A 25,415-nucleotide genomic window follows, 5' to 3' on the forward strand; every position below is an offset into this window, starting at 1 on the left:
TGGGCTTCCCTGGTGGCGCAGTGGTTGAGAGTCTGCCTGCCAATGCAGGGGACACGGGTTCGAGCCCTGGTCTGGGAAGATCCCACATGCCGCGGAGTGACTAGGCCTGTGAGCCACAGTTACTGAGCCTGCGCGTCTGGAGCCTGTGCTCCGCAACAAGAGAGGCCGCGATAGTGAGAGGCCCGCGCACCGCGATGAAGAGTGGCCCCTGCCTGCCACAACTAGAGAAAGCCCTCGCACAGAAACAAAGACCCAACACAGCCATAAATAAATTAATTAATTAAAAAAAAAATCTAAAAAAAAAAAAGATGCTTTCAGTCCCATAAGAGCCTTGTTGGTCTTGTTCACCAATGTATCTATCTCCAGCACCTAACAACAGTTCCTGGCATATAAGATGTTCTCAAAAGTTGTTGCATGAATAACATTGTAATTGATCTTCAGAATCCATATTGCCTTCTTCTAATTAATTCTCAAGTTTGCATTTAGAGTGACATTATGCAAATCCAAACTCATCATATCACTACCTCCTTAAAACCCTTCAATCCTACTAGGCCTCCATGGCCTGACCTCTACTCATTTCCAGCTTCATCTTACACCATGTTCACTTTCTCTCTCTTGAGTTCTATACCTGGCCTTCCTTCTCAAGGATTTTTGCATCTGCTCTTCTCTCTACTAATTCCTTTGATCCCCATTCTTTTAACCTAAGAGACAACTTCTAATCCTTTTAGCATTTGCTCACTTACTACTCCTCAGAAGATCTTTGCTAACTACCCATAACATCAGAATCCCCATTATACAGCCCCCAGCACCATGAGTATCTCTTTTGTGGTACTTATCAAAGATGTGATTATTGGATTAATGTCTCTCTCCTCCACTATCTAAGCTACTTGAAAGGGAAAATGTCTTTTTGTTTACCATTTTGTCCACAGTGAAGGCACTCAATGAAATATTTGTTGAAATAACAAGTAAATGAATTAATGATTAAATGAACTTATTTTTATTATAATATCAGTGATGTCCTTTCTAAAGTTATTTTAAAAGTTTTCTTTTTTTTTTTTCTGATTTTTTTTTGGCTGTTCCGTGCAGCTTGTGGAATCTCAGCTCCCCAACCAGGGATTGAATCAGGGCCACAGCAGTGAAAGTCCAGAGTCCTAACCACTAGGCCACCAGGGAACTCCCCTAAAAAAGGTTTCTATTATTTTTACTTTTATCTAACCCGTTATTTATGACAATTTTTCAGGAAAAATTAAGTGGCATATTTCCAAAATTAATAAATTTACAAAAGGATAAAATAATTTACATCTTTTATTGACAATTGAGTAAATTACCCAAGAATTGAATGCTTCTTATACCATGCCTATTCCAGCTATGAGTGGAAGAGAGTTAATGCTAAACTGATTGGATAAAACTTGCCAGTGTTTATGAACATAGGCAATTATCCATATCAAAAATTCAGTTTTCCTACAACCTACACTTTCATACATTATACACTGATACTTATAAATTGCCTCTTCCACACTGTCAACTGACTTGTAAACATCAATGTTATCCCAAAGTGATTTTGTCTTCAGTTTAGTTTTGACAGTAACACCGTCTTTGTAGAGTAGTACTGATATTTACTATGACAACAATTTGAATACTTGGATTGTACTTAGCAATATTTTGTTGCTGCTATTCAAATGAATGGAAAAATGGAATTGCTAATGCAATTGAAATAAAAATGGAACCCAGGTCCTCAAAAAATGGTGGATATTTGACCTCAGTTGGCATGAGGATTTAGCATAAGCAGATTAACTGTGGGTTTAATAATGAAGGAAAAATTACATGTAAATAGAAATGCAGGGGCTTCCCTGGTGGCGCAGTGGTTGAGAATCTGCCTGCCAGTGCAGGGGACACGGGTTCGAGCCCTGGTCTGGGAGGATGCCACATGCCGCGGAGCAACTAGGCCCGTGAGCCACAATTACTGAGCCTGCGCGTCTGGAGTCTGTGCTCCGCAACAAGAGAGGCCGTGATAATGAGAGGTCTGTGCACCGCGATGAAGAGTGGCCCCCACTTGCCGCAACTAGAGAAAGCCCTCACACAGAAACGAAGATACAACACAGCCATAAATAAATAAATAAATAAACCCAAAAGTTAAAAAAAAAAAAAAATCAAACAAACAAACTTGGTTTAACATTTAAAAAAAAAGAAAAAAGAAAAAAAAAAAAAAAGAAATGCATTGGGGAAGGTATTTTAAAGGTGAGATATACTGTTTTAAGTGATATTCAAGTGTATAATGCAACTATATATAAATCCTATGCCTAGAAAAAAATTAACATTAATGAAATACACAAAATGTTCTTAGTGTCTCTATCTTGACCATTGCATTTGCATTATTTCCCCTTCTCCTTTCCTTTTTTTTTGGGTACTTTTCAAATTTTCTATCATGAGCATTTTAGTGGACAGTTGTTGCTTTCCTGGCTGTTGAACATTTAACCATTCCTTCCTAATAATAGTCTGATTTCCCTTTTGAGAAATCACTCATTGAATATGGTTTTAGTGCAAGGTAATGTTCATCTGTTACCATAGATCTGAGTGGAGCCACATCCTCTTCCCATGCTTAGAGCTCAGTCATCATCTGCTCTTTCAAAGGATTTTGAACTTTTAGCATGTGCTAAAGATATGGGAAGGGTTAAGGATCATATATTGATACATTCTAATAGCATCAACAGTGTGCAGACCAGCTTCTTTGAGTCCAGTAATCTTTGATGGTATTTCCACTGCCTACACCTCTGGAGCTCTCTAGCTCCTCCCAATTCCCAAGGCTGACCCTCATACTGATTCTGTGAATTTGCAGGATAAATTAAATCCTTTTTTCCTTCAAGATAGTTAGAACTGGTTTCTATTGCTTGTGACCAAGAATGTCCAGACGCGTTGCTTTTACAAATCCAAATCTTGTTGTTTCTACCTTCAAAATATGTCCATAATTAAACTAGTTCTTATCCCTCCATTACCCTTTTCTACACTACCATTATCTCTTACCTGAATTATTGCAATAGCCTCCTAACTCATGCCCCCAATTTTACCCATAAATCTTCACCATCTATCCTCAAAGAAGCAACTGGAATATTCCTGTTAAAATATAAGTCAGATCATGTCACTCTGCTCAAAACCTTTATTGGCTTCCAATTTCTTTCATACCAAAGCCAAAGTTCCCACAGTAGTCTTCATGGCCCTACATAATCCTCATTGACATCCTCACCCTCTCCCTTTCACACCTTTACTTACCTCTAGCCACACTGGCTTCTTTGCTGCTCCTCAAAGACATGAGGCACACTCCTAACTCAGGCTGATTTCTCTGCTTTTATGTTCTTCCTTCATATGTGCCTGACTTACCCCTCTTCTCCTTCAATTCTTGCTCACATTCACCTTATCAGCTAGGTGGCTACCCCTCCAAAAATTGCAGCTCCTCCTCAAGCTCTCCTGGTCCCCTTTGTCTTACCCTTTTAATTTCATAGCCATTATCAACTACAAGTATGTATTTATTTGTTATGTTATTATTTATTGTCTGTCTCTCCATACTAGAATGTGAGCTCCATGAAGGCGGCAGGGGGGTTTTATCTGTTTGTTCCCTAGTATATTTCCAGTGACTAAGTCAGTACCTGCCACATGATAGGTACTCAGAAATTTTTTGAAAAAAAGAATAAATGAAAGAAGAAAGGAAGGAATAAAAATAAGGAAGAAAGGAAATAAATATTTCTAAATATTACTTACATAATATAATGAAAATTTAGTTAATAGTTTAGCCACTGTTTTCAAGGTTTTTGAATATTTCTTCATGAAATGTCACAGTGAACTCCAATACATAAAACAGATAAATGCCAAGCTGAATTGACATAGAAGAAGAGAGGTCATGATTTATCTTCATAGAGACTGCAGGAATTTTAATTCTTCTACAACATAGAATTTGAAAACCACTGACTACTGACAGAATTTGGAAATGATTGACCATGGTATCTGAAGGGCCAAACCCTTTATTTACAAAACAAGAAGATGAGATTTACTCCTAATAGATATTCACACCCATCCATGAAGTTATCTAGCAAAAAAGAAAAAAAAAATTCTTTTTGAATCTGAATCTAGTTAATCTCTAGATCTGATTTTTAGGAAATACAGAGAACAGAGAAACGTGATAAATTATAGCACAGGGATACAATCAGTAAGATCTAGCCTTGTAGAAACTCTACAAGAAACCCTGATTTCTTCAACAAATAATTGAAAGGGGAAAATGAGTAGTAAAGGGATAATCAATAAATGAGACTTAAAAGACATAAAACCAAATACAACATGTAGATTTTATTTGGATCATGATTCGAACTTTTTTAAAAATTATGACAGCAGGATTTCTGCTTCTCCTATAGCTGAGTAAACTGCTGAACAACCAACTCTTTCACAAATAACTATAGATATAGGGGAAAAGTACAAAAAACAATTACCCAAAGGATTTGAACAGTGAACAAAAGCAGGTAGACTCTGCAGAGGAGTAAAAACTTGGACTGACATGGGGTGTTTAAAAATGTTATAACTTTTAGAATAAGAAAACTCTGCAGTTATTGTTATGCAGAGGCCAAAACTAAAAATCAGTCTTTCTGTCCTAAGGAGCAGAGGACAGAGTTTGGGGCAACCACAGCTGCTGGAAAGTAAGGGGGTACAGAGGGTCCTCTAGAGAGCCTAAGAGAAGCATGCTAAATTCTGCATATAAAATGAAACCATCTCTAGCTGAATCCTTAACCATGCAAATACAAGGAGGACTGCAAGTAATCCTGTCAAGGAAAAAAGAACAGAACTGAGATTTGAGCTGCTGCTCAAAAGACAGAGTTTTCAGTTTGAGTTCAAACAAGTAATTGCCTGACAATACAAAAATATCAGCATGTTTTTGAAGAATAAAACAGAATTCAGAATCTCCAAGATATAACCATCACAGCTATGTTCTGTGCCATATCAAAAAAAAAAAAGGCATGACACATTCTAAGAAAAATAAACCAATAGAGGCTAATTCTGAGGTAGCCCAGATTTGAAGATTAGGATACAAGGACTTTAAAGCAGTTATTATAACTATGCTGAATGAGATAAAGGAAAGTATTCTTGTAATTAGTGAAAACACAGAAAACTCTCAGCAGAGAAATAGTATTAAAAAGAATCAAATGGAGCACAAAAAGCAAGAATCATAATATAAATTAAGAAAAATTTTATAAATTATATTTCATAAAATTAAAAACTTCTACCCTCCAAAAGTCACTGTTAAGAAATGTCAACAGTTAAGAAAGTGAAAAGATAAGCCACAGACTGGAAAAAAATTACTTTCAAAATACCTATATGACTGAAGATTCATATTCAGAATATTTAAAGAACTCTCATGACTTAATAAAACAAGCAACCCACTTTTTTAAAATGGGCAAAGAAAGATTTAACAGATACCCCACCAAAGAAGAGACACTAATGGCAAATATGCACATTATAAGATGCTCAGCATCACTATTCATCAGGGAAATACAGGTTAAAACCACATTCAGGTACTACTACACATCTATTAGAGTGGTTAGAATTTAAAATAAAAATGGTCAGTACCAAGTTCTAGTGAGGATGTGGAGCAACATGACCTCTCATACATTGCTGGTTCTTACAAAGTTAAACATAATTGCCAAAAGACCCAATAATCCCATTCCTATGTATGAGAATCATGGAGGAAATTTTATTCATAATTGCTAAAAACTGGAAAGAACCCAACTGTATATCATTAGTGAATGCATAAACAAGTACATCCGAAACATGGGAAACTACTCAGCAGTTTACATGCAACAAAATGGATGACTCTCATAAGCATCATGTTAAGTGAAAGAAAACAGAAACAAAATACATGTTGTATGATTCCATTGATGTGGCATTCTGAAATAGACAATGGTAAAGGGACAAAAAACAGATCATGGTTGACGGAGGCTAAAGGGTAGGAGTGGAGGCTTACTGCAAAATGGCACAAGAGAACTTTGGGGGATGATGGAAGTATGCATGTCTTGATTGTGGTAGTGGTTACACAAATGTATATCTCTGCCAAAAGTCATGAATTTACTGTATTGAATAATGTCTTAATAAGCATAACTTTAAAAAAAAAGAACAAAATGGGAATTCTAGGATGGAAAATAAAATAGCTAAAACAAAAAATTAACTGGATGGGCTTAATAGTAGATTATGAGCCTGGCACACTGCCTACTGTGCTAAGGAGGCAGATGGATGGACCTAATAGAAGAATGAAGAGTCAGTCAGCTGGAACATAGACCAATAAAAATTACCCAATCATAAGGACAGAGAGAAAATTTTTGGATAAAAAATGAGAGCTTTAGGAACCTGTGGGAAAACATCACATATAATTGGAATCCCAGGAGGAGAGAGAGAAAGAGGAAAAAATCATTTTAAGAAATAATGGCCAAAATTTTCTCAAATATGGGAAAAGACATAGCATTTGCCAGAAGAAAAAGTTTCTATTTTCAGAAGCTCAGAAACCCAAATTAGGATAAATACAAAGAATGTCTCTCATATCATAGTCAAATTGCTGAAATCCAAAGATAAAGGCAAAATCTTAAAAGTGGCCATGGGGGAAAAAAAAAAGACACATTGCAAATAGGAGAACAACAATTTGCAAATATACTAACTTCTCATTAGAAACTACGGAGACCAGGAGACAGTGGTACAACATCAAACAAATACTGAAAGAAAAAACTATTAACCCCAAATTCTATATCTAGTGAAAATATCCTTCCAGAATGAAGGCAAAATAAAGACATTTTCAAATAAAAGAAAACTAAGAATTAACTGCTAGAACACTAGTATTACAAGAAATGCTAAAGAAAGTTTTTCAGGCTGATGTGAGATGATTCCAGCTAGAAACTTTAATACTCATGAAGAAATGAAGAACTTTAAGAAATGGTAAACAACTGAGTAAATGTGAAAGATTATTTTTCTATTGATTTCTTTAAAACACATGTAACTGCTTAAAACAAAAATTATAGGCTTTTTTATGGGGTTTATAATGTAAGTAGATGTAATACATATGACAACTACTGCATAAAGAAAGGCAGGAGCTCTAAACGAACCTACATGGTTGCAGAGTTTGCACATGTTGTCTTAATCTGTTTAGGCTGCTTTAACAAAAACAACATAGACTGGTTGGTTTATAAACAGCAGTAATTTATTTATTTTTCTTTTTCTTTTCTTTTTATTTATTTATTTATTTATTTATTTATTTATTTATTTATTTATTTATTTTTTGACTGTGTTGGGTCTTCATTGCTGCATGCGGGCTTTCTCTAGTTGTGGCGAGAGGGGGCTACTCTTCATTGCAGTGCGCGGGCTTCTCATTGCGTTGGCTTCTCTTGTTGCGGAGCATGGACTCTAGGTGTGCGGGCTTCAGTAGTTGCAGCACGTGGGCTCAGTAGTTGTGGCTTGCAGGCTCTAGAGCACAGGCTAGAGCTAGCGCAGGCTAGCTAGCGCAGGTGCAGTAGTTGTGCCGCACAGGCTTAGTTGCTCCGTGGCATGTGGGATCTTCCTGGACCAGGGCTCGAACCTGTGTCCCCTGCATTGGCAGGTGGATTCTTAATCACTGCACCACCAGGGAGGCCCCAAAAGCAGTAATTTCTTGCTCACAGTTCTATAGGCTGAAAGTCCAAAATCAGGGTAACAGGTGGTAAGGTTCTGGTGAAGACCCTCTTCCAGGTTGCAGACTTCTGACTTCTCACTGTGTCCTCACATGGTGGAAGGGGTGAGGGATCTCTGTGCAGTCTCTTTTAAAACAACAGTAATCCCATTCATGAGGGCTTCAGCCTCATGACATAAGCATCTCCTAGAGGCCCCACATCCTAATATTATCACATTGGGCATTGAGATTTCACCATATGAATTTTGGGGGAATGCAAATATTGAGACCACAGCACATGTTATATGAGGTAGAATATGAAAAGTTGACTGTATACTGTAATCCCTAGAGAAAACACTAAATTAATAATTCAAAGAGGCATAAATAAAAATGCAAAGAGGCAGAGAAAAAAATTAAGTAAAATTCTAAAAACATTTAAATAAACCAGAAGAAGGCAGAAAAAGGGAAAGGAGAGAATAAAAAACTGAGAATCCAAAAAACAAATAATAAATGATAGATCTAAATCCAGAAGGTTTAAACAGACACTTCACAAAAGAATACAAACTAATGGTAATGACCAAGAAGCACATAAAAAGGTGCTCAATGTCATTAGTCATCAGAGATAAGCAAATTAACAGCAAAATGAGATAACACTATACACTCATTAGAATATAAAAAGACTGATAATACCAAATGTTGGTGAGGATGTGAGAAAATCAGAACCTTCATTGTTGGTCGATGTAAAAAGCTACAACCTCTTTGAAAAAATATCTGAACCATTTCCTGTAAAATAAGTATGCACCTACCCTGTGACATTAATGCTTACTCAAGAAAAATCAGTACATCTGACCACAAAAAGACTTGTATAAGAACTTTCATAGCAGCTTTATTCATAATACCCCAAAACTGGAAACAGCTCAGATATCTATCAGAGACTTTATAAACAAACTGTGGTATATTCACACAAGGGAATATTATTCAGCTGGAAAAAAAGGAATGAATCACTGATTTCCACAACAATGTGGATGACTGACTCTCAAAAACATTATGCTGAGTGGAAAAAAAGCCTCACACAAAAGAGTAAGGCTATTTATATAAGGTTCAAGAACAGTAAAATCTAATCTATTATGGAAAATAATCAGAACAGTGGTTGTCTCTTAGGTAATGGAGATAGGGAGTAAATGGGGAGGGGCATGATGGCAATGGCAATATTCTGTATCTTGACAGCAGTTTGAGTTACAGATATATGCATTTGTCAAAACTCAGTATATACTTAAGATTTGTGCATTTTATTGTTTGGAAATTTTATGACAAAAGAAAAAGTAAACAAATATTTTACTCTAGTTAATGACATGCGTATTGAAGTAAATATTTAAGGGAAATTGTACTGATATCTGTAATTTACTTTGAAATGTGTAAAAAAAAATAGATGAACTAATGGATACACAGAGGGATAGATATATGATAAAACCAGAAATAGAAAAACATTAATGGTATCATCTAGGTGGTCTGAAAATAGGTGCTCACTGTAAAATTATTTCAACTTTGCTGTATGAAAATTTCACAATAAAATGTTGGGGGAAAGATTCAGTAAAAATTTATTTAAAATAAGAGGATATCAAAGAAATGTGAATGCAGACTGGATATTTGATGATATTAAGGAATTATGTATTTTGTGTGTGTGTGATAATGGTATTGTGGTTATAGTCTTTAAAGATATCTTATCTTTTAGAGATGCATTACAAAAAAAAAAAAATCACATTTTTGAGACCCTTGCAAGTTTTTCTTTGTTTGTTCCCCAAATTTATACTTTTTTATTCATGTAAATTGACCTTATGGGCTTCCCAGTTCTCTGTTTTCCTATGATTGTGATATATTGACCCTGAATATGATACCTTTACTAAATTCTGGAGCAGAAATAGAACAAAAGAGTGACTGTTAGCAGGATTCACAACTTATGGGATATGAGTTCAAAGGCACTGGGACTCGAGAAGTTTTAAACCCACGATGACTGAGCTACTAAAATTCTAGCAAGCGTTAGGGATCAAGTAGTATGTAAGATGCTATAGACCAGAGCCACACACAGGAAAAGAAATCCCATACTTTGGACAACAAAGGTGAATCAGAGGAAACCTAAAATTCAGGCAATTGTGTGATTCCAGAAGTTCTTAACCTTTGCCCTATAGCAAATAAGCTAATGGGTACCCCATGAAGTGGTCTATGAGTTTTTGTGCGAATTGTATAAAATGATGTTAGTGCTTAGAATAATGATACATAGAGAACACTCAATCAGTGCTAGATATTATTATTATTATGTATTTGACAAATATTTTTTAGGTACTTATTGTACATCAGGCACTGTGCTAGGCACTGGGGATAAAATTATGAAACAAATTGGTGCAGCCTTTGCCACCATAGAACTCAGAGTTTAGTGAGCTCTATCTAGACAATCCCCACTCCATCATAGTGCTTTCCTTTTTTTACAACTGGAGTTCACAAGGCCATATAGCATGCTAACCATTCATAACAGGTAATTTTACGTTAATATGTATAAAATAGAATAATGTTTCCCTAATGCCTACTAACATGAAAGTTGTGATGCTTGATAGAGTCGCAGATGTGAAAAAAAAAAACAAACTAATGCTTTATGTCTCATTATTTTTACCTTCTCTTTCACACACAGTTGAACTTATAGAGGCTATTAAAATATTAGGCTATTTTCTCCTTCATTAAGCATAATTTCCTTTAATTTTTTATTAACATTTTGCATGCTTCTCTTTTTGAAGATTAAATGGAGCTATTATGTATAGTATCATAGAGTTGTTTATCAATATTTTCAAATTATGTTTCATATTCCTAATTAAAATCCTTTCTTTGTTTTCTTTTTTGCATGAATATGACTGACCAAGGAATTGGTATATATTAAATCACTGCTCTTGAGAACACCAATGTGAAATTAAAAGCCAATATCTTATCAGATAGTAGATACCTTTAGACAGCACTTCTATGTTGATTTTTTTTTAATTGTAAACATGGATTACTTATATAATTTAAAACTTGGGAAAACAAAGCAGTCCTATTTATGCCATTTTCCTTATCAAACCTTTGACTTCCTGTTACCAGTAGCATATGTCCAAGCACTTTCCCATGAACATCCAAGGCCTTTTACCAACTCTCCCCCAAGCAGAAAGTACAAATATGTTTCCATGCTTTGAAAATAAGGAACATAAGTTAAAAGACCCATTTCCTAGAAACTCTTGGAATACTTTAAGGTAGAAACCACAATTCATATATTTATCTGAAGTTTTAATAATATCTAATTAGGTATTAAATCATCTACCCATAAACTTTACAAGTATAGTGTAAATCTCAAAACAAAACAAAGCTTGAGTTTCTAGTCTATTCATCTATTGCATTATCTTGTTAAAATTGTAATGAATATATTTAGTATCTTACTATCTTAGGTTCCTAAAGAAAAACCAAGTATGTGTTTGATTATCACAAGATTATCATAGGGAAAAGAATTTTTAGTAAAACAGACTTTGTACTGTCTTAAGCAAGGTCTGGCTTGATTTCTTGAGCGTACTTTAGAATTCCTCAAGACAGAAAAAAGTTTTATTATTGTGGCACAATTACTTTTCTTGAACCAGGAGAAGGGGGTTTAAGCGTAGGCTTTGTTTCCTAGGCCATAGAAATGAAGGACTGTGTTCTAGTTCACCATCTTTGGCTTATACCACATTACTGGGCTTTACCTCCACCTGCTTCACTTGGTGGTCCTTTTTTATATCTCCTCTCAAATGTGGACACATTCTGCCAGGAACCAGGGATCCCACAGTGGTCTCCCTTTTCTATGGGTCCTAAATAGCTCAGGCTGAGTCAGAGTACACTGGGCTGCACTATATTTGTAAAGGATATGAATCTGCTCCACAATCCTGGATCCAAAAAAACATCATTTTCTTTATTGTTCTAAATTCGATATGCATGCCTAAGCTTTCTACTCAACAGGATTGGTGGGATATTTAATCCATCTTGTTTAGCTGATTGTACAGGAGAATGCATATAAGGCAGATGGGCTGCACCCCTCTCTAGTATCATAAACAATCTGGGTCATCGTATACAATCCAGAAAATTTGGGGGAAAGGATTCTGGTCTTCAGTCCATTTTGATCACCGCTGAGATGTTAATTATTGAATCCTGCATAAATTATTTACAGGCAGCCACCTCTACTCTTGTCATACCATGCTTGAAGAAGAGTACCATCTGTTCCCCAAATGATGACACTTCGCTTCAGTCCCCAGGCATCCCCAAGCTGCCCCTACTCAGCAGCTGCCCCGTTTCTTACTTTTCCTGGGGAGCCGCGTGGGAGTGGGTCTGAGATCTTTATCACTCTCAGGACTGCCTCCACCATGTTTCAGGAAAAATGCCCCAAAAGTCAGACCAGAATCCATCTTCACCTCAGGGAACTGGTCTCTATCTTCTCCCTCTCCTCTTTCCAATCTTCTGAAACCCAAAATGGCCTTCTTCCTTGAGGGCAATGGTGGGAGTGCAGATGGGATCTTCAATGTTATGGAGCTTTTCATGGAAAGGAACGCTCACTTCTATATGTACTTTGTTTAATGCTAACTTACTGCACTAACTAAACATGAGTTATTATGAGATACTAAATCAAAACAAATTTAAACATTGATTATTTAATGTAACAGTGTATAATAGAATTTCATATTTATTAATTAAAAATCATATCTGATATATCAGGTCTTCTTAAATAATATATACACATTTATCAAACTAAAAAACACAGATTATATTGATTAAAAAACTTATTACTACTTTTATACTTCAAGCAATTAAAAAGTATTAATACTATGGATTTAAATTTGTTTTTCATTATTTCTATACTATTCTCATTATTATTTCTCATTACCCTTAGTGGTTGCCTTCCTAGGGTTACAGAAATATTAATTACCTGGAGGGGTATAGTGCCAAATTAAAAAGGAGAAAACATCAATGCAGGGTAGCCAAGGTTGCAGTTTCTGGATTGTCAGTATGCTGGGTCTGGCTGTATCTTTCAAATCTCAGCTGCTGATCTCCAGGCTGTACTTACTTTTCATAATTATTTTTGTAGCAAAGACTCTAATGTGAAATTTATGATAAGGTATTTTGGGCAAAGCAGAGCCAGATTCAATAAGAACAGCAGGGGATAAACCATGGAATATTAAAGCTAGAGAACACCTTAAAGTCAGTCTCTGCTCATTTCATTTTTCAAATGAGGAAAAAGAAAAAGAAAAGATGCTGGTGGTAAGGAGACAATTAAGATGGCCTTTTTTTTTCCTCCCAGAAAATTGTTTATGTGATACTCTTCTTTTTTTTTAAATACATTTATTTATTTATTTATTTGTTTATTTTTGGCTGCATTGGGTCTTCGTTGCTGCGCGTTGGGTCTTCATTGCTGCACGCAGGCTTTCTCTAGCTGCGGTGAGCAGGGGCTACTCTTCGTTGCAGTGTAGGGCTTTCTCATCGCAGTGGCTTCTCTTGTCGCGGAGCATGGGCTCTAGGGTGCGGGCTTCAGTAGTTGTGGCATGCGAGCTCAGTAGTTGTGGCACACGGGCTCAGTTGCTCCACGGCATGTGGGATCTTCCCAGACCATGGCGCAAACCCGTGTCCCCTGCATTGGCAGGAGGATTCCTAAGCACTGCGCCATCAGGGAAGTCCAAGATGACCTTTTTAATAGCCCAGGAATTGTGATTCTATGGTCTTGAACAAGGGTGGCAGCAGTAAAAAAGAAGGCAGATGTCAGAGGCAGGGTAAACAAAACTGAAGACTTGCTGCTAAGTTGAAATGCAAGTTTCTGTAATTGGTAACATGCTATGGGGAGTTGGTTTTATAACAAAAGTGTAGTTTATTTACAGCAGAGCTTGCCTTGTTTCTCAAAGCAGTAAAATTAGTAGAGCCAGCCAGTGAATGGAGTGATTGCCATTGAACAGTGTTATATCCCCAAAAGGATTGATTATCAAATTGGTTTTTCTTCATACTATGCAGTAATTTTAGGTGTTCTAAAACAATGTTACCTAAAGTATGATCTGTAGATCAGAACCAGTCTATAAACATTTATCAATTCACAGTGAGATAAATACAGAAATTGTGAGTAAGCATTTAGAAACTTTAATACCAATTTAACATTGCTGTGACATTCAACTGCATGATCAGAGTAACTTAACAAAATATTGGTCTGAAAGGATTGGAAAAATCCCTGGTCCTTCACAGACAGTTTGAGAAACTCTGTTTTCAAAGACAAGGGAAGACTGGTGGCGCAGTGGTTAAGAATCCGCCTGCCAATGCAGGGGACACGGGTTCGATCCCTGGTCCGGGAAGATTCCACATGCCACAGAGCAACTAAGCCCGTGCACCACAACTACTGAGCCTGAACTCTGGAGCCCGTGAGCCACAACTACTGAGCCTGCGTGCCACAACTACTGAAGCCTGCATGCCTAGAGCCCATGCTCCGCGACAAGAGAAGCCACCGCAATGAGAAGCCCACGCACCTGAACAATGAGTAGCCCCTGCTCGCTGCAACTAGAGAAAGCCCACACGCAGCAACGAAGACCCAGTGCAGCCAAAAATAAATAAATAAATAATAATAATTTTTTTAAAAGACAAGGGAAGATATTCACAATATATGAAATTATAAAAGCAGTTGATAAAAACTTAATATTGTATGAAACTATTTTTATAAATATATACATTTATCTATAGTAAAAAGATAAAAGTAGAAATATATTAGCCAAAAAAGAGATTAAATAAAATAATATATATAAAATACTTAGAACACTGCCTGGTACAGAGAAAGAAATACTCCATAGGTGTTCCTGATGATGATGATGACGATGCTGGGACCGCTCTGCAGTTGCCAGTCCTATTCTGGCTGTTCTATAACCATCAAGGATTTTAATTCTATTCCATAGCTGCTGCTACTGCCACCACTGTGCTTGCTGGTCCCTCACTGTTGGTACAGACCCCACCCCAGGGTCTCTGCCTTATCACTGTGCCATTCCAAACACACATTCATCATTAATCATGGATTGTTCCCTCGGCAGCCAAGTCTCATGGCTCTTTCTCTTTCTGAGTCAGTTTCAACAGGAGTTAACAGGATGTTAAGCCTACCAAGAAACGTAACAATACCTTAGGCTGCTTAAAAATCAAAATGCATAGAGTAGCTTGTGAAAGTCAGCTTACATCTTCCTTGCTGTTCTTATCTAGATTTACAAAAGAATACATTTATTTAGAGGGGTATAGCTGAAAGAAACACAAGAGATCACCTAATGAAGGTTAAAGAGTAAAGCTTTGGTAACAATGTGTCAAAGTCCATAGTCCAGCTCTGCCGTTGCCTAACTGTGTGACTTTGGGCAAGTTACTTAACCTCGAATAGCTCCTCTCTTAGCCTGAGATAGTAATATTACTTATCACTCCTTCAGCAGTGACTAGCAAAGTATGTGCTCAATAAATAATAGCTGTTGTTATTAACACAACCCTACCATTTACAGAGGAGGAAACTAGGTCAAAGAGGCCCAAGATCACATGATTGGTGCATTATTGAACTAGGACTAGATGCCAATGCTCTTTCTCATACCCCTCGCTGCCTTTCACAACTCTGTTCTGAAATTCTATAAATCCTCAGAGATGCCTCAGCATTGTGTTTATTTGTGTCTTGGAAAACATGGGCAAAAATATAGATATCAGGTTCAGCATATGTTTTTATTTTGTGCACTCATTAATTCTGGAGATGCAGTGGTATAGACCTATAGATGGATGTATACGGAGGAGGAGAGGAGGAGAAGGAACAAATGCAACTAAGTTGTAATTTCTCTGTATCCTACGGATGTGCCACCACTGGCTAGCCTCTACCTTCAGGAATTCTCATATATTAATGAGCTGGGTTTATAAAATATTAAAAATCATCATAATTGTGAATTTATTCTGTAAACGATTGTATCTGGGCTTTCTGTTATAAACAACAGAACCGACTCAGTCTAGCTAGTTTTAACAGAAAAGGACCAATCATTCTCAGAGGCTAAAGCTTCTTGGAGCAGTACCCAAAGCCATGAGACTGTCCACTGTGCCTTTGGGAACAATGAGGACAGACAGTACCACCCACCTTCACCTCTGACACCGCTGAGAGCTCTGTGCCTCTCGGCCAGACTCTTCATGATGCTCTTTTGAGTCAAAGGCATTCCATGAGTGCTGCTAATGGCAGAACCTAGGGCACATACTGGGTGTCTGAGATGTGAAAGAGACTGGAGAGGTGACATTTACAGCTTCTAGCTTGCAGACCTGGGATTTACAATGTGGGAAATTACCAACATTTAGAGTGTTCAAAAGATTCTGAGAGGCCACAGATTTACAAAATGCCCACTATGATCCTCATGCAAGTTTTCTCTGGAATAATGTCCCATTCACATGCCCCCAAATATATTTACTATAAGATGTATGAAGTCAGATGATTCACCTTTTAACATGGAATAAAATGAATATTTCTGAGGAGTTAAATAGTTAAAATTTTTTCTTTTTGTTCTTTCCCTCCAACACTCCCTCTTTATCCCCTACTTTCCTTCCTATTCTCCCTCCTTTTTCTCTTGTCTTTTTTCTGTATCTGTGATTTCTCTAAATAATTATCAATAACCTGTATAAGTGACAATTGTCATTAAATTTTAAGAAAATATTGAGTGAATTTACCAAGTTTTTTCATACTGTTAATGTTTTAAGTATTCAGATCTACATTTCACTAAGATCTCTCTCCTGAGATCCACACCTATACATTGAACTGCCTCCCAGAATCTCCCTTTGGAAGTCTCACAATTACTCAATCTTCAGTAAGCCCCAAACTAAACTCAATATTATCTTACACAGATCTTCTTCTGCTGTATTTTCTAAGTGAATGGTGCCACCTACCCAATTGTCCATGACTTTAGAAACTTTGGAATCATCTTCCACTCCTCCCTTTTTCCAAGCTGTAATAGCCCAGCAATCCTGTGTACTATGCCCCTCTAAAATCCATCCAGTTATTTCCACCCCTTCTGCTGCTATCTTATTCAGGGTCTCAGCTCTTTTCACACAGACCTTGGAAGTGATGCTTCCAGGCTAACATCCTGACTTTCATCTTGCCCTACCCACTACAGCAAGCATATGTTATCAGAATTATCTTTTTAAAAATGTTGATCTGATTATGTTATTTACCTTCCATTAGACTATCTCAAACAACTTCCTTAGCCTTCAGGTCAGTATAAAGCTTAAGCTACACCTTGACAATCAAAGTCCTTCATGATGTATTTACTGTCCCCTTCTCTTGCCAAGGGGTAGGGCTTGCCCTGAGTTGTATATTGGAGTCCAAGGGTCCAACTGGGGCAGGGCACTCTACCTATCTAAGGATGGCATATATGCACACTTTGGGTCAAGGATAGTTTTGCAGCATTCCAGGGTACCTTCCTCAAGTTTTTGAAGGGTTGCATTTAGCAAGTGAGCGATATGTATTTGTTTAGTATCTGAGACCATACAAGATTGAACATTTGTACTTATGAGATTAAGCTTAATCAGCAGGGATTTTGGTTAGTCTTAAGAGAGATAAGTGTTTTCCTGTTAGTTTGATTAATCCTGAAAGCAAGTTGTCAAATCTCTAGAAGTGTTCAAAAACATAATCTTATTTTGAGTAACTACACATTAATCTAATACCAGGAGACATGCAGTTGTAGGAAAGAATTTTTTTTAAAACAAAACATTGTATTAACAAAGATTTAGTATACACAAAAATATTATATCTTATCACAAGAAACCATGGTCCACTCAACATACTAAGGGGATAAGACACAAGCTTAAAGTTTTATGGGGAACCTCATCCCCCCTGTCCTGCTGGAGTAGCTCTGTATTCATCCACTTGACCTCATTTGGAAATAATTCAAGGTTCATCTTTTAGGTTGTTTGTTGGTGTGAGTTCAGGGCCAAATGGCCCTCTGCAACAACCCCTCCCTCCAGTTTCTGGTTATGACTTTTATTTTAAAAGAATACTCTTTGTTCAAATAATCAGTACAAATTAACAATGCTAAAATAAATAGCTACACAGTTTCAGGCAATGCTTTCCAGAAGAGTCTCTAAATGTTCACTGATTCATCAAGGGTAGGTTCCCACATCCTCTTTTGAGGGGCTTTAACTTGCTGCAGAAGACCTTGGCAAAGTGATATGTGATGGTTCCCTGCTCTGCCCCTGAGTGTTGGGCTGCGAAAAAGGGCCAGGATCAGGCAAGAGAAACACGGATTTTAGAGCTGAGCCCCAGCAGAAACTTATTTAGAGTTTGTGTCAGTACTCAATATGGGTGTCTACAGGGCATTCACTGTTCCCTAGGGAAGGGTTATATCACCTCAGCACTGAGACATGAATGGGGTTTCAGTCAGGCCAGTGGTCACTGTCACAAAACAGCTTTGCCCACTGTGCCAATCATACTGTCATTCTTGTTGACCTAAAACAAATAGACTGCCAGTTATTTCTCCAGCAGAAAAGAAGTGAGTTTATTCAGGATCAGCAGAGAATTGCAGTTTGGGTTCTACAACCATGATGAGCCATGGGCAAGTCCTTGCATGGCAAGGGAAGGAGAACTCTTTTACAAAGGGGTAAAGAAAGTTGGGAGGGCTATAGTAAACAAAGAGTCCATGGCTTTTCATTGGTTGAGTCCTTGCCCGGAAACCAGTCTTTCTTCTTCCTCTTGGGCTCTGCTATCATTCAGGGTGTGAGAGCTCCCCCTTCTGGGTTCCCAACTCAATTTTTTTGAGGTTTCTGTTCATTAATTTTTTAGTTGTAATAATTGTTATCATTGGATCAATACCTTCTAATGTATATCACTCTTTACAATTTACAGCATACTTTCACTTGCATACTCTCAGATTGTTCTCCCAACCATCCTATGATGTGGGCATTATTATACTCCATGTGTCAAATGAGGGGACTGAGGTTTAGAGAGATTATCTCACAGCTAAGTCATTGGCATAGCTGGGATTTGAATTGAGAGTCCACGTTCTTCTTTTTTTTTTTTTTTTGGCTGTGTCACGCAGCTTGTGGGATCTTAGTCCCCTGACCAGGGATTGAACCCACGCCTTCGGCAGTGAAAGCGGGGAGTCCTAACCACGTGCGAGAGTCCATGTTCTTAACTGCTCCACTGCAACCATCTCAGCCAGAGCCTCTCCATCCCCAAAGCTGGTGCCAACCAGACTCTATTTGTTGAAATAGTCTGCTTTAGTGACTCAGCAGTCAGTGCAGTGGAGTGAAACAAGCATGGCTGTGCAGTCAGACCCAGGTTCAAATCCCAGCCATCTATCTGAGTAGCCTTGGGCAAATGACCATGTCATTCTCAGCCCCAGCTTCCCATTGCAAAATGAGGCTATTGAAAGTATGCCTCAGGGAATTGTCATGGGTGATGGATGAGGGTGGGCAGGGCAGGAAGGGCAGAATTTGCTATTTCTTTTACCTTTATTGTACCTGTGGCTATGTTGTATGTTGAATGTCACAGATATGATCTGGTCCCTAACTTCAAAGAGGGGAGGGCCATATGTAAAGTGGGAAATGATTCAGAGAATTCAGAATAGGAATTAATTCTGCCAAGGGAGGCTTCGGCCAGAAGAGAGTATGCAAATAAGGCTTTGAGAGAGATGAGGCCATGGGCTGGGTACACTCACATCTGCACAGGATATGTGGTTGACAAGGAATCTCATACCTGTTATCCAGTTGATCTCCACAGTAATGCTGGGCTGAGAAGGGTCTTTAGCAGATTACACCTTTGCAACTGGGGAAACTGAAGCAGACTATATTCAGTCAAGGTCACAAGTCAGCAGGGAGCTTCCTGCCTGTCTTCTGACTCTAGACCAGTGCCCAATGCCTCTGTTCCTCTCATAATAAAGTGACCCCAGGGTACCCGACTATCCCTGAACAGCTTGACATAGCTTGTGTGCCTTTCTCTGGTCTCTGGCTGAAGAGACCTGGGTCATTCACATCTCCCTGGATTCCCACAGGGGACAGGCCCCACTTACTTCGGAAGGGGAAGGTGCCCAATTTGTGCAGATTCTCCTTCAGTTTCCCGTAGTCCGCCTCTGCAGTGTCAGTGGAAGGGGTGGTCATGGAAGTAGATGCTTGTGATGCCCACCTTCCTCCCCTCCCTGAGGCCCAGCCGCCCAGGTTCCTAGACAAGTTCAGGGGCCCAGCATCTCTGCAGGAAGGAGAGGCCCATTTGGTCTCTGCCCCAAGGGAGGCTGAGTTTGGGTTCCTTCCTACCCCTATTAATGATAAATGTGTCTAATTAAAAATTTGCTACCCCCTGACTTGTCAGCCCTGGGGCAGGCCTAGGCTGGGTGGACTTAGAACGTCCACATGGACTTAGAAAGAGTGGAAAGGATAACGTTTTAAAACAACAAAAGTAAAAGAGTTAGCATAAAAGATAATTTTTAAAAACTAGGGAGATGCAGTTATTAAGTAGATGATCAAAGAATTTATAAAATTAATGAGACCTTCATTTAATAGAAATAGACCATTATATACAATAAAAAACTCATTATATATATGTTTTTCAGACTAGCCTGAGAAGTAAGTTTCTTCTTACTTCCTTACTAGGACTAGAAAGAACACAATTTCCTTTGTTGGATGCTGAGATCTCTACCACTGATTATAGAATTGATCTTGTAATTCAATTCGTTAAAGCTCTATTTATAAAGTAATTAGTAATGAGTTAGTTAGTCATAAGTATTGCAAAAGCTGAATGATTCATTTTACCTAAGGAAAGGAAAAATAACTTTAGGCCAGTGAGTCTAGAAGAGCTTACTTATGCTCCATGTTTTTTCCCAATGATAAGAGTTTCTTGCCAAATATACATTTCTGTGGATTATGATCACCTATTGAACTAATACTGTATTTTAATGATTCCTTATTTTTTCCCACATAAGTTACTTTTTTGTGTGATAGTTTTTGTATTTTTCTTATAAAAGTACATTTTTAGAGCCTTAAAGTGCCTTTTGGAATATGATTAGCCTGTATTTGCATTCTCATATGACTGGTAGCTCTTGGAGCTAGAAGAAATCTTCAAGATACTAGGTCCAAATTATTATTTTACAGATGAAGAAACTAAGAGTCAAGAATGATGAGTAATTTTCCCTAGGTCATATAGATAGCCCGTGATAGAACCAAGTCAATAACTCCCAGCCAGCTTTCTTTCTATTAGGATAGGCTGTTTGAGGTAAATAAATTATAAAGGATTGTTTTATAAATAGAATTTTAAAATTGGATAAACAGATGTAAATAATGTAACTTTCAATGAAAGTCCAGGTTTATCTGGTATAAGATGGTTCCAGTACCAATTTTCTTTGGCATCTTTGTGACTTTTTGTTTCTAAGTTATTTTAAAAACATTATAATGAATGAAGAAAATTGAAAATTTCAAAGTAATAAAAAGAAAATAAAATTATTCAAAGTTCTATTATACAAACACAAATGCATTTGAGGTTTGGGTGTATTTCCCTCCATTTATTGTATTTGTATTGTTTTAAACATAATTGTTACCATAATATATATTCATTCACTTATAACTAAGCAGTTGTTTGTGGTGGTGGTATCCTGTTTTTTAAATTATTTTAAGGAGAAGGTGTTCTATTTACATTTAGATATTTATTTTACTGTGTAGAAGAAACTTATATGTATTTACTTTAAAATAAATATTTTTCTACAAGAAACCATTTACATAGTTTCCAAGGTGTTTTCAAAAAAAATGTAGATAACTAATCTTTACTAAAGAATGTTTTCTAAAGATTCATAGCATCATTTATAAAAGGAAACAGGATACTGTCTATTTACCTACGTTTCCCAACATCTGTATGATGTATTCTAACTTTATAATTTTTTGGAGGAAAAGCAGGACCCTGGAAATTATTTTACATTCCTTGACTCTTGGAAGGTTAAACATTTTCCTATGTGTCTCTTTACTACCTGTGTTTTCTGCTACATGAATATAAACATTGTTAAAATGTACTTATTTTTATCAATGGAGTTTTATATTGATAAAAATTTTAAAATAACAGAAATTTTAAATGTTTAAACAAATGTATCAAAAGTCTACCATATTTTTTACTATGTGTAGCAAATTATCATACCTGAGTTACAAACTCGAGGGAAAAAAAATCCTAAAACAGAGTTGACATGATACAATGCTGCAATAGTTGAATCACTTTTCAGGAGTCTTGAAATTACAACTTGCTGAATTAATTGTAAAACTCCCCCTTTAATGACACACATGCACAAGCAAAAAATAAAATCCTGCACATTTTAACAATTTTTTCCCTTACCTTTTAATTATTGGTTTCAAGAGTTTGTTTATTTGTTTGTTTGTTTGTTTGTAAGGGTGGGGGCACTGATATTAGTATGATGGTGGCATAGATATCCCTCATTTCTGTCTTCCCTCCCACCCCAGCAACAAAAAAGTCAGCATCCATCCACGGACAGAAGTGCCTTTGAGGGGGCTGTGGGTCCCCGCATCATATGTCAAGGGACCCAGGAGGAGTCTTGCCAACCTCTGTGTCAGGTAATAGGCAGACAAACCTTGACTCCAACTGTGGACCTTGCAGTGACCCATAAACCATTTCCAGCTTTTCTCAGTCAAGATCTGGGAGTCCCTAGAGAACACTGACTTGGACAATCACTCACAAACCAAAGAGCCTTTGTGGAAGTCCATGTTTGCAGAGAAGTTCCCACACTCCATTGGAGAAAAAAAAAATTTGAGACACATTGAACTGAGCATTTAGTAAAGACTAGAGGAAATGAGAAGACAGCAACACAAAAATTCCAAGGAACATGAAAAATCAAGGACACATGATACCACCAAAAAAATCACAATAATCTTCTGGTAACTGAACAGAAAGACATGGAGATCTCTGACTTACTGGACAAAGAATGCAAAATAACTATTTTAAGGAAACTCAGTGAGCTACAAGAAAACACAGAAAGACAATTCAGCAAAATCAGGAAAACAATACATGAACAAAATGAATTTAACAAAAAGATAGAAATCATCAGAAAGAACCAAACAAATTCTGGAGCTGAAGAATACAATGAATGAAATTAAACATGCAATAGAGAACATAAGATCAGACTTGATCAAACAGAAGAAAGAATCAGTGACATTGAAGACAGGAACTTTGAAATTTTCCAGTCAGAAAAGAACAGAGAAAAAAGAATGGAAAAGAGGAAAGAAAGCCTATGTGAGTTATGAGATACCATCAAAAGGATCAGTTTGTGATCATTGCTGTTACAGAAGGAGAAGAGAGGGAGAAGGGGGTAGAAAACTTAATTAGAGAAATAATGCTGAGAAGTTCTCAAATTTGGGGAGAGATTTGGATATCCAAGTTCATGAAGCTCATAGGTGACTAAACAAAATCAAAGAAACTCTTCCAAGACACATTAGAATAAAAGTGTCAAAAATCAAAGACAAAGAAAATCTTAAAAGCAGAGAGGAAAAAGGGAAACCCTCAAAAAGCTATTAGTAGACTTTTCAGCAGGAATCTTACCAGCCAGAAGAGAGTAAAATGATATATTAAAAGTGCAGAAAGAAAACTGCCAACCAAGAGTACTTTACCTGGCAAAGCTGTCCTTCAGAAATGGAGAGATGAATATTTTCCTAGACAAACAAAAGCTGAGGGAATTCATCACTACTAGACCTTCCTTACAAGAAATGCTGAAAGGAGGTCTTCATGCTGAAATGAAAGGATGATAATTAGTAACATGAAAACATATAAAGATATACAACATACTGCTAAAGGTAAGTATGTAGTCAAATTCAGAAAACTCTAATACTGTAATATGGTGGAGTGTTAAACACTTAACTCTAGTATAGAGGTTAAAAGAGAAGAGTATTAAAAATAACTATAGCTACAATAATTTGTTAATAAGTACACAATATTAAAAAAAGGTAAATTGTAACAGCAAAAACATAAAAGGGGAGGAGTAAAGGGTAGAGTTTTTGTATGCAATCAAAGTTAAGTTGTTACCTGCATAAAATAGACTGTTATGTTTATATTTTATGTAAGCCTCATGGTAACCATGCAGCAAAAACCTAAAGTGGATTCACAAAAGATAAGGAGAAGAGAATAAAAGCATACCAATACAGAAAATCATTAATTCACAAAGGAAGGCAGCAAGAGCGGAAGAAAGGAACAAGGCAATTGCAAAACATCCAGGAAACAATTGATAAGATGGCATATGTAAGTTCTTACCTATTAATGATCTCTTTTTCACAGTCAGCCTGTCAGATCTAAATATTAGACTTTACCAGCTATAACATTTATTGAACTTCAACTATGTGCCTAGAACTGAGAAGAGACCTGGATATAGGGCTTAGAGCAGGCACCGGAGTAGGTAATAACTTTAATTTTGCATTCAAATTTTTAAAAAGAATAACTTTCTGGGAATATGCTACAGAACTAACAAAAGTAAATGCCCAATAGATCTAACCAATCGTTTATTTTTCCAAGATGAGTATTTAAAAACCATGAGGCAGTAGAGAAACCTAACTGTGTACATAGCTCACTCGATTTACTTTTAACATATCTAGTTGCTAAAATTAAAATGTCATCTTGACTACTTTGCCAGTAGACATTTTTAATAGCTAATTATTACAAAGCATATTTTTATCAATATAAATCATTTATTCCTGAGAAGTATACACTGATTATGCTATCATTGATTTACATAAATGCAATTAAATCACTGAAATGAATTATGATTGTAAATCACTAACTTAGGTCCCACCAGTAGTTCAGTTAAAAACAGACTTGTTTATATGATTCATAAAATCAACAGAAGTTGCTCCTTGAAAGTGTCATGCTCTTGCACCCAAACCTTTGATTACACGATATGCTTGCATATGCCTTTCTGCCCTTGTCTGTGTACTTCTACTCAGATATTCTTTCTACACCTCTCCTATAGCACTTAGCAAGTTTTCTTCTGTTTATTTTCCTGTTTATTTATTTTCTTTCCTACTAGACTGAGAATTCCTTCCCTGCAGGGATATTGTCCCATTCCCAAGAATGAAACAGTGTTCAATACTTAGTAGGTCATCGGTAAATGTCTACAGATTTTGTAAATAAATGACATCTATGTCCAAAGATAATAAGGGAATTGTAACATATTGTGATATTATATACGTTTAAATATTATCAATTCCTTTCTACATAGTTTCATGCATAGACCATGAAAAGATATCTGGTTCTTGAATGCACACATAAAATGGAAGGAGCTACTTTATATCAAGAACTATGAAATCATGAGAAGGGTTTAAAGGAATATAAGCCTTAAATGTGTTACCCACAGTTGTTTGCATCAATCTGAAAATCTGAAAAAAAAATGGAAAATGGAGAAAAGATACTTAACCAGAACCCTACTAAAAGGCTAGCTTTTAAGCAGGCAAATATTCAATAATCTTTCCGAAACAAGATTCTGAAATAAGAAAATCATGTTAGTATTTCAGAAATATTGAAAATTACTTTAAAACAGGTTTCTTCAGGATACAAATATCCAATAACATAACTTTCTGTCTAACTCATCCCCTTTACCCAGAGGTAGGTCATTTAAGTTGGCTTTGTGAGAAAGGTAAGAGTCTTAACTGCTAACTGATCAGGTAGCAGTTACAGAAGGTGCTTCTACGACAAGCTTCAAGGTCCAAATGTATTACATGCTTA

At 36.8% G+C, this 25,415-nt stretch overlaps 1 long non-coding RNA gene across 1 annotated transcript in view; it reads right to left on the bottom strand.

Annotated features, from left to right (window-relative positions):
* Positions 1–2,211: 2,211 nt before the first annotated feature.
* Positions 2,212–25,415, bottom strand: part of LOC309629799 — a 29,426-nt gene continuing 6,222 nt past the window's right edge. Inside the window, exons 2-3 of the long non-coding RNA XR_014245221.1 lie at positions 21,414–23,432; positions 2,212–21,362 (exon numbers count right to left, since the gene is read on the bottom strand). This is a non-coding gene — a long non-coding RNA (uncharacterized lncRNA). The remainder of the gene's footprint in view (positions 21,363–21,413; positions 23,433–25,415) is intronic.

Source organism: Balaenoptera borealis (genome assembly GCF_965194805.1).
Source record: "Balaenoptera borealis genome assembly, chromosome: 5".
NCBI lineage: Eukaryota > Metazoa > Chordata > Mammalia > Artiodactyla > Balaenopteridae > Balaenoptera > Balaenoptera borealis.